Raw genomic sequence first — 10,338 nt, forward strand, 5'->3', positions numbered from 1 at the left:
CAGTCTGAGAACGAAGTGCTCTGTTAGGAATATATGGAACAATCAGATCTCTGATGTATGAAGGAGCTAGATCATTAAGGGCTTTATATGTGAGGAGGAGAGTTGAGAATTTTATTCTGGATTTAGCAGGAAGCCAATGAAGGGAAGCTAAACTAGGAGAAATACAGTGCTTTGCGAAAGTATTTGGCCCCCTTGAACTGGTCAACCTCTTGCCACATTTCAGGCTTCAAACATAAAGATATAAAATAAAAATGTTTTGTGAAGAATCAACAACAAGTGGGACACAATTGTGAAGTGGAATGAAATTTATTGGATGTGTCAAACGAATTTAACAAATAAAAAACTGAAAAGTGGGGCGTGCAATATTATTCAGCCCCCTTGCGTTAATACTTTGTAGCGCCACCCTTTGCTGCAATTACAGCTGCAAGTCGCTTGGAGTTTGTCTCCATCAGTTTTCACATCGAGAGACTGAAATTCTTGCCCATTCTTCCTTGCAAAATAGCTGGAGCTCAGTGAGGTTGGATGGAGAGCGTTCGTGAACATCAGTCTTCAGCTCTTTCCACAGATTCTGGATTGGATTCAGGTCTGGACTTTGACTTGGCCATTCCAACACCTGGATACGTTTATTTGTGAACCATTTCATTGTAGATTTGGCTTTATGTTTTGGATCATCGTCTCGTTGGAAGATAAATCTCCGTCCCAGTCTCAGGTCTCTTGCAGACTCCAACAGGTTGTCTTCCAGAATGGTCTTGTATTTGGTCCCATCCATCTTCCCATCAATTTTGACCATCTTCCCTGTCCCTGCTGATGAAAAGCAGGCTCAAACCATGATGCTGCCACCACCATGTTTGACAGTGGGGATGGTGTGTTCAGGGTGATGAGCTGTGTTGCTTTTACACCAAACATATGGTTTTGCATTGTGGCCAAACAGTTCGATTTTGGTTTCATGTGACCAGAGCACCTTCTTCCACATGTTTGGTGTGTCTCCCAGGTGGCTTGTGGCAAACTTTAGACGAGACTTTTTATAGATATCTTTGAGAAATGGCTTTTTTCTTGCCACTGTTCCATAAAGGACAGATTTGTGCAGTGTACGACTGATTGTTGTCATATGGACAGATTCTCCCACTTTAGCTGTAGATCTCTGCAGTTCATCCAGAGTGATTATGGGCCTCTTGGCTGCATCTCTGATCAGTCTTCTCCTTGTTCCAGATGAGAGTTCAGAGGGATGGCCAGGTCTTGGTAGATTTGCAGTGGTCTGATACTCCTTCCATTTCAATATGATTGGTTGCACAGTGCTCCTTAGGAAATTAGGAAGGGAGGGGGCAGAAGGAGCAGAGCGTCATGTTTACATAACTTCCAGGAGAAGTTGAAGATAGCCGGCCATCAAGGCTGTGCAGGGGAGCCAGATTCAGAAAAACAATAATTATTTGGGTTAGGCTGACTCTTAATTTTCCGTCAGCCTTGAGAGTCTCGCTGGTGCTTCTCGAAGGCGAATCCAAACAGCCAAATTCCTGGTCTTTCTGCCAGATCCGAGCGAACAACCTTCTCCAAGATTTATCCCATTTCACCCCTGAGTCCAGGAACCGCAACCTGCCTGCGATTCTGTATAAGGATCACATCCAGTCTGCGACACGTAACAGTGAGCTCAGTCTGAGTGCTGATCGCCCTGAAGATCCCATCACACATGCCAGGCAGCCTCACAATTGCCAGAACAGCTGCTGACATTCTCCACATTTCTTGATATGCCAGGTAACCACTGACTCCAAAAAGCAGAAATCCTGATATCAAACATCCAATTAAATACATATCTTCCACATCCTCGACTGACATTATCGACAAACACACGATCCTCCACTTCTGCCAGGAGTCTATTGTGTATCCAGAGAAAAACGTCCAGTCTGGACAAGTTGGGCTCTCCTTCACCGTCTTCTCCTTGAGAAAACTTTATCAATTGCATTGAGAGACCAGCTGACCAAATCCATAAGAATTTGGAAGATATGCAAGAAGATGCTCCAACGACAAGACACAGAGCTGAAGCAGGGCAGATATGGGAGGGGGTGGGAGACAGAGAAAAAGCGTCCTCCTCCACCGAGAGCAGGAAGATTAGCTCTCCTGGTTCATTGGTCATCTCTCCACCCTGCCAGAATTTAAACTTGCTGTTTTTTATTGTTCACTAAGGAATTCCACTGTTTCCCTGCTTGTTCCATAATTCATTTAATTATTAAAGTTTTTATTTTTTTCAACTATGCTGTTCACTTGAGTACTTCCTTAATCTCCTTATGACAGAAGAATCCAGTCAGTTTAACTCAGCAGTTTTTTTTCTGAGTAGTCTTTTGATCAGTTAAAAGGAACTATAGTATATCTTGACACTGTGGCCAAGCCCTGTTTTCCCCTGAGGATGCAGTGTAGCAAGATTTTATTGCAATAGTGGGCTTCGCTTCTCCTTCTTCTGGGTATGGAGAAGCTGCTGGAGGAACCTGGTTGGGACAGCCATGCAGCATTGTCAGATACATTGTAGATCACGTTTGTCTCCACCCCTGTTCTGGAGAGGCTGACCAACAACGCCATCTTTAACGCCTCTGATTTAGTTTCTAAAGGTCTGGCTGATATCTCCACCTTTCCCACCTCAATCTCCTCAGCTCACCGCAGATGTCCCTGTATGCTGGCTGCCTCCACTCCTGCCTCTGTGGGTCAGTTTGACGCTTCAGCTCCTGCTTCCAAGGGCTCAGCTGATGTCTCTGCTCCAGCCTTCGAGAGTCCAGCCACCGCCTACGCTCCGCCACCACCTCCGCTCCTGTCTCTGAGTGTCTGTCCAACACTGCCAACTTTACTGTCCCTGCTTCATGGTTTCGCCGTAGACAGCGCCATCAATGCAAAACCACCACACCCGCTCAAGAGGTTTAGGTCGGCATCATCTCTCCTTCACAGGCAACACTTGCAATGTCTCCAGTACCACCTAGTGGTCCGCAGCAGACATCAAGTGCCCGCTCTATTATCTAAGACTCATGGTTGACTTCCAGGCAAGGTTCTCTATATTTATACTCTCTAAACTTCAAAAGTCACAGTAAGCACTCCTTACTGTCTAGGTTTTCTTCAGGAAGTTGAGGAACACACATTGCTGTTTGAGATGTGATGAATCACAGCTGCAGAAAAAGCATATCTGACCCCATTTCTGTTGAATCACACAAGAACAGTTAACTGGCAGAACCACAGATAGGGGAGAATTGGAGGAAGTCTTTACTGAAGGGTTTATTTCCAAAGGAAAAGTTGCTTATCTTCTCAGTATGGACCCAGATCTCTTACATTATTTGTTTTACTTGTCCAACCTCCTTTAAGGCAAAAATAGGTTTACCTACTTACAAAAGTTGCAAACTTTAAATTTATTTTATCCTAAATGTCGTTAGAGTCAGCTAGAACGATAAGTATGTGTGTTTCATTGTGAGATTTAACAGAAAATGAAAATATTACACTTAATTTATGGGTGAATAGCTGTGATTAAACGCAATATTCTGAATTGTGGAACTTCATGTGTGTGCAAATTACAATGTGTCCAATTATTTTTAAGACCGAGTAAATAGTATCACTAGGCCAAAAGCTTAGTATGTCAGCCGAATATTATAATAGCTAAGAGATCATTGCTAATTACTCCCTCATTAGCCTTCACTTTTGAACACACTTAAACAGATGTACAATCTTTACATGAAAACACACACCCCTTTGATAATTCATTAGGCACAAGTTTCAGGGTCACAAAAACACATGAAGAGACAGATACAAGAAAAAAGAAGTCTTGGTGAGAAGTTTGCTAATGAGAATATTGAGACAGAAGAAATTGAAAGTGTGAAACAAGGAAAAGGGAGACATATAGCAAGGAACCTTCTGTACAAGAGATACAGAAACCACCATGCCTAATGAAAGTTTTAGAGAAGAGATTTAGGAGGTTTACAAGCAGCTTTAAGAAGACTTCAGGGAGCTGTTAGAGATTTTAAAAGTGTGTTGTTTGATGGCTCAGTACCATTTCTCTTGGTGTGAAAGCTACTTTGGAGAAATACAAGTAACAAAATCCAAGGACAGTAGCTTAATGGAGGACAGGTTGTTCTTTGTTATTGCTTTGAACATTTTCTGCTTCAGTGATAAACTTACACAGTCAGGAATTATTTTTTAGACCCTTTTAGTATCCATCTACATGCAATAAAACAGTTACTTTGCTTCTTTTATGCAAACATAACAAAAATAAAATTACTAGAGCAGTCCTTACAGATGAATTTTGTTTCTGCTTTTTGTCAAATCTATTTAAGATCATGAAACAATGTCAGATGGTTAACTTGAATTTCAATCTGAAAAGACTCACAAGGAAAAGGGATGGCAATTAGAAAAGTTTTAATGATGTGTGATTACATGGTTATTTCTTAGGCGCTCGGACCTGGGAGGAAGACATGAATGCTAAGAATGCCATGAGCTTAAGATGAACATTTATAAGGTTTAGATTTAGAGATGTATTCCCCCTGATCAGACACTGGTTGTGGATTGGAGGCATGGGAGTGAGGAAGCCGGGAGGAGATGGGAAGGAACATGGTGGAGGTGGGGTGGAGGAGGGATAAGCTCAGCTGACAAGCGAGGATGAACACGGCTGAAGGTCCTTGAAAAGCGAGGCATCGGAAGGTGATTGGATGGAGAGTCAGGCGGACAGGATGCTGGTTGGAAGGCAGGGAGACGCACAGAAGAGACATTGGATTGTGCAGATGGTGAAGGTTAGTCTTTCATTCTGAATTTTCGTCAAAACTCCATAAATACAAAAGCAGTTTTCAAATGGTTATTTAATTCATTAAAGAAAAAAAGCTAAACTTGTCTTTATATAAAAAATAGGACCTGATTGACAATAATAGATCTAGGCAACTAGTTCTCACATCACCCAGGCAACACCTCTTGCACAAAAAAAAAAAATAATTAACATCAGATGAGACAGAGTCACAGAATTTAAGACATGAACCTTAGAAATATATCCCCAATTCCAATGAGGTTGGGACTTTGTGTGAAACAAACAAAAAAAAAAAAAAACAGAATACAATGATTTGCAAATCCTGTTCAACCTATATGTATTTGAATACACTACAACAACAAGATATTTAATGTTAAAACTGGTAAACTTGATAGTTTTTCCAAAAATATTCACTCATTGTGATTCGTGACTTAACAATAAAAAAAATAGACAAATTGGATCCATGGTGAGTTTTAAGTAAAACCGTGACTGACCAAAAAGGACAAGGGACCATTTTAAAGTTTTCAGAAAAACACATTAAAGATCCCCAAAATTTGGGGTTACATTTTTTCGTTGAAAAAAATTAAATTTTATGAAAGCTTGTGCTTACGTGACATCTGGCAAAAAACATCATACCTACAGTCAAACAAGCTGGTAGTTGATAGTGTGGGGCAGCTTTACATGTTGCAATAATGGAGCCAAATTCTGTTTTCTACCAGAAAATCCTAAAGAAAATGTCCGACCATCTGTTTGTGACCTTAAAGGTTTATTTTGTGAGGTTTTGTGGAGCTTTATCGGTAATAGTTCCCATAGTAGGAAAATGTGATGTTATCGGGAGCTTCTTGAAAAAGTAAATAAATATCTTCTCAGAATGGAGGAAAACTAAAAGGCTAGACAGATGCTATATCAGTCAATCTCATCAGCTGATTGTGAGTGCTGGGAAATTTTTCAAACAAGTACTAGACCTGTAAGGTCTAAAGGACCTTAGTATCTTTCTTGCTGCTGCGCAACTGATAGTCTGATGCAAAATCTAAAAGTTTGCTCCAATCTTGGGAGAGCTAGAGTGAACTGAATAATTGCAGCTAATCCAGTAAATTGATACAGCCGGCAGGCTGAACAAACATTAACTCCACACAGGAGCCCAGACGTTGTTCCGCAACAAAACAATGCTAAATTTAACAACTCTCTCTAGTTAAAGTGTAGACTGTTTATACCTGTTAAAAGTTTGAGTTTCACTGAAGTAAATCATACTTTAGAAAATCTCGTTTTCCTATTGTGTATAAAAAGACAGCACACTATCTCTCCTCACCTGGGGTCCTTGCTTCTTTTCTGCTATTGCTGTAGCTACCTCTGATTCCTGCTATTCCTCTGAAGGGATTTGGGTCCTTTGCATATAAGGAGCTACTGCTGGACTTCTCCACTCTGCAGGGGCTACTCCAGATTCATGGCCTGAACCTGATCCAGGTTGTCGCCATAACATCAACGTTCTTGTCCCCTCTGAATCAATACTTTGTAGAACCACCTTTCACCATAGCTACAGCTGCAGTTCTTTTGGGGTATGTCTCCAGCTTTACACATCTAGAGTATGAAGCTTGTGCCCATTATTCTTCGTAGTGGCTCAAGATCAGTGAGATTGGATAGAGAGCAAATGTGAACATAAATGTCATAACAGTAAACACCTACCACTGATTTTCATTCCATCTAGGTCTGAACCCTTCCTGGGCATTTCTAACACCAAAATGCTTTAATCTAAACCCATCTATTGTGGCTTGAATGCATGTTGATGGCCATTGTCCTGCTGAAAAATGAACCTCAACTCCAGTCTCAAACCTTTTGCCTCTAACAAATTTTACTTCAGAATGTCACATTTTTAGTTTCATCCATCTTGACATTGACTGTCCAGCTTCCTTGTCCCTGCTGCAGCAAAGAATCCCTACAGAAACGATGCAGCCACCATGTTTTACGATTAGGATGCCTCGTTCAGATGAACTGATCCAGTGATTTATTTCAATGTGAAACAGAAAGCAAGTTAAATCAGGGTAACATAATTTCACACTGAGCTTAAAGCCTAAATGAACGAAGAAATTTCAATTCAGAAAGCACACACTGTGACAGATATCTGGGAAAGTATAAAGAAATTCCTTAAAAAGACTCAGTCTAAGATTAAGACAGTTTGGCAAAGAGCAAAGATGTAGCTCTTTTCAAATTATAAGTACTCTTGACTTTGTCAACAGTCAAAGGCCAGTCTCTTCTACTACTTAGGTAAAAAAAAAAAATTTATTATTCCTTAGAATTTTGGTAGTTGGCAAGGAAAGGTGCAAGCAGGAAACTGATAGAGAGAGATAATTAAGACTTTCTTCTGGATCACAGGAAGCTATTAGTGTGGTTATCATAAGTGCCTGCGACTAAATCCCTTTGTACTCTTCTCTAATTGGGGCAGATAGAGTCACTAAATGAACTGTGGCTGCATTACAAGTCCCTGGGAGCTGGACAATTAGGCTTCTAAGGGAACACACACACAAAACACACATGGCAGCAGATTTTCCAAATTGGTATAGTGACAGGTTGTGTAGCAGATATACCGCCTCGAGCTGAATGGCACAATTTGTTATTTAGCTACAGGTGAAAGAAAATTAAAGGTGATAGTGAGCACAGACATTGGCAAATGCTCATGGGTAAAATGTAGAAGCAGAGTGGCTCTAAGAACACATTTTAACTGATATGACAGCTGGTTGGGCACTCAGTTGCTCTCTCTATTTTATCAGAAAAGCTGTTCAGTTAGTTAAATGATTTATATCATACATACTTTTAAACTTTTCCTTTTTAGTTTAATTTATTTAATATATTTAAGTGCATATTGAGAATATTTCTATTTAAACAATTAGCCACAACTACTTTACATCTGTAGTTCAGTAGGTCGGGAACAAACAACAAAATGACAAAAGCAAAACACTATCAACCCTTGCACAACAAAAAGAGGAAAATCATAATGCAAATGAGGAAAAACCCACAACAAACAATTGTGAGTTTTAGTTCCATTATTTTCCATGTTCAATATAAAAAATATGTTAAAAAAAATAGAAAATCCTGCAAAAGAAAAAAAGCAACCATTAGGCACCAAAGACAGCAGGCAAACATTCCTGAAGACAAATGCAGTTACGTGTATCTTGTGCAACTGTAGGTTTGGTTTGGCTTTTCTAAACTGTTAATTAATATCAAACAATTATTAACAAAATTGTTAATACATTTAGAAAATAACATTTTTAGTCAGACTAACAATTCGGAGCATCAATGTTGGGCAACAGTGATTGGTTTAAATATTGGTAACTATTAATATTTATAATTAGTAATTAATTATTAACAAATTGCTAATAAATATTGAATATTTTTTAGTCAGACTAACAAATCAGGGCACCCCCTGATCAGGAATCATTAACCAAACAACTTTTAGTCTATCAGTTATTGTCCAATTAATCCCAGCCCAATGTAACTGTATTGTAGGAAAATAAGTGCTTAGATGTTCGAAATAGGAAGCGCTGCACACACATATATATATATATATATATATATATATATATATATATATATAGAATAAACACACAACATATCTCCAGAATATAATAATAACATTCAACTAGACTTTTGAGGAAGCAATAAAGCATGAGGAAAATAGGAACTACAAAAAGGCAACAAAAAAATAAACAAAAAGCACTAAAACAGGAAACAGAACAAAACAGAGTTCAGGTGGACAGCCGGGAGGTTGAGACCACAGTGGCAGTCAATGACTGAGAAGGAGTCTAGGAGGTCTGCAACGAAGCAGCATAGAGGACCCTCGGAGGAGCTCTGGAGAACTGTGTGGAAGCTGGTTGCACCCACGGTGGGGCACTGGAGAGCGGTGCAGGAACCACTGGAGCCCTGAAGATCTGCGGCAGGAAGGAGAGGCGGTTCATCCTCAAACCCCTCCAGAACAGGAAGTGGAAGCAGTTTGTTCTCTAACCCCTCACAGGACTCGGGAACAGAGTCAGGAGACTGAGGTGGTTCATGCTTAAACCTCTCACGTAACTAAGGAACAGAGTCAGGAGACTGAGCAGGTGTTGAAGCATCGCACTGACCTTCAGTGGAGCCAGGAGCTGAAGCTTCGATCTTATGACGCCATCTGAGACGTGCAGTGGAAGCTGCTGGTTGTACTGTAGTGCTCTGGAACCTGGCTTCTGGTTGTACTGTAGTGCTCTGAAAACCTGGTGTGAGCTGCGCAGCAGCAATCTGGATCTAACACTAACACCGCCAGCTCGGTGGTGGAGGCAGTGGAGAAGGAGGCTGTGCTGGAGGTGAGCTCTGTTGGATTTCCACCCATGATTTATAATAATGTTCATTTGCTTCCTCCAACACTCCCTCAAAGTCAAGACGAGGTAGATGAGAAACCAATGGCCCCAGCTAGAGAAAATAGCATGCTGCAATCAAATGCTCCCATGGTCTATTTGGCTGGGCAACCGTGGCACATATATCATATATCTCTTCTGACAAAAACTCTGCTGGGTCCAAATGGCTGGTTCCTTCTGTCTTGTTTGAATTTGGAGGTAGGACCCAAATGTAGAGTAGAGTGGTAATGGAAAAAAGGTTTAATAAAAAAATAAACGTATAATGTTAGATAATGTATCTAACACCAGAACACAGAAAAACAACAAAACTAACCAGAAGGAATCTGAAGAACCAGAAATGAACAGAAAAGTACCTGGCTGAGCAAAAAGTAAACAAACACAAACCTAACAGACAGATCCTAACATTAAGTATCATTAATACAAATATTAGTTTATATATGAGCGCTCACAGAACAGAGCAGGCGATCTGTGTTTAAACCACTCATTGAAATAAAGTTTGTATCACCGGTAGACTCAGCCCTGTCTTGCTTTAGGCTCAATGGCCATTAGCATTAGCTTAGCAACTACCAGATACCAACAAAGCAAAACACAATAAAATAAACAATATATTATTAACAGAGCAGATGTGGCAGTTTCTCTCAGCCTACCTGGTGGTTGCAAGCATCTGCTCAGATCTGTAAATGGTCTGAACTTATATAGCGCTTTTCCAGTCATACAGACCGCTCAAAGCGCTTTACACTAGAGCCACATTCACCCAATCGCACTCACTAACGCTCACACATTCATACACCGATATGCAGATCGGTAGGCAACTTGAGGTTAAGTGCCTTGCCCAGGGGCACATTGACACATGGCAGGAGGAATCGAACCCACAACCTTCTGATTGCAAGACAACTACTCTTCCTACTGAGCCACAGTCGCCTCTGTACAAGTGGGCAGCGTGGGTTGTTAGCGTGGGTTGTTGGCTTGAGCGTCTGCTCAGACTGTAAGCATAAGGCATGTAGAGCTGCGGTTTTGATGCATTTGCGAAAAACTGCTTTGTTAAAGTGATTGGAGACAGTCTCTTCTGGGAGAATTGCTGACTCAAATTTCTTATCTGAAGAAGCTCAGCAAGAAAGGTTAAAGCGAGTAGTCTTATTTTGGCTTATTTATGATCGACGAGTACGCAAATGTCAGCCCACACTCAACTTTGGATCCCTG

This window comes from Girardinichthys multiradiatus, chromosome 22, assembly GCF_021462225.1.
Source record: "Girardinichthys multiradiatus isolate DD_20200921_A chromosome 22, DD_fGirMul_XY1, whole genome shotgun sequence".
Lineage (NCBI taxonomy): Eukaryota > Metazoa > Chordata > Actinopteri > Cyprinodontiformes > Goodeidae > Girardinichthys > Girardinichthys multiradiatus.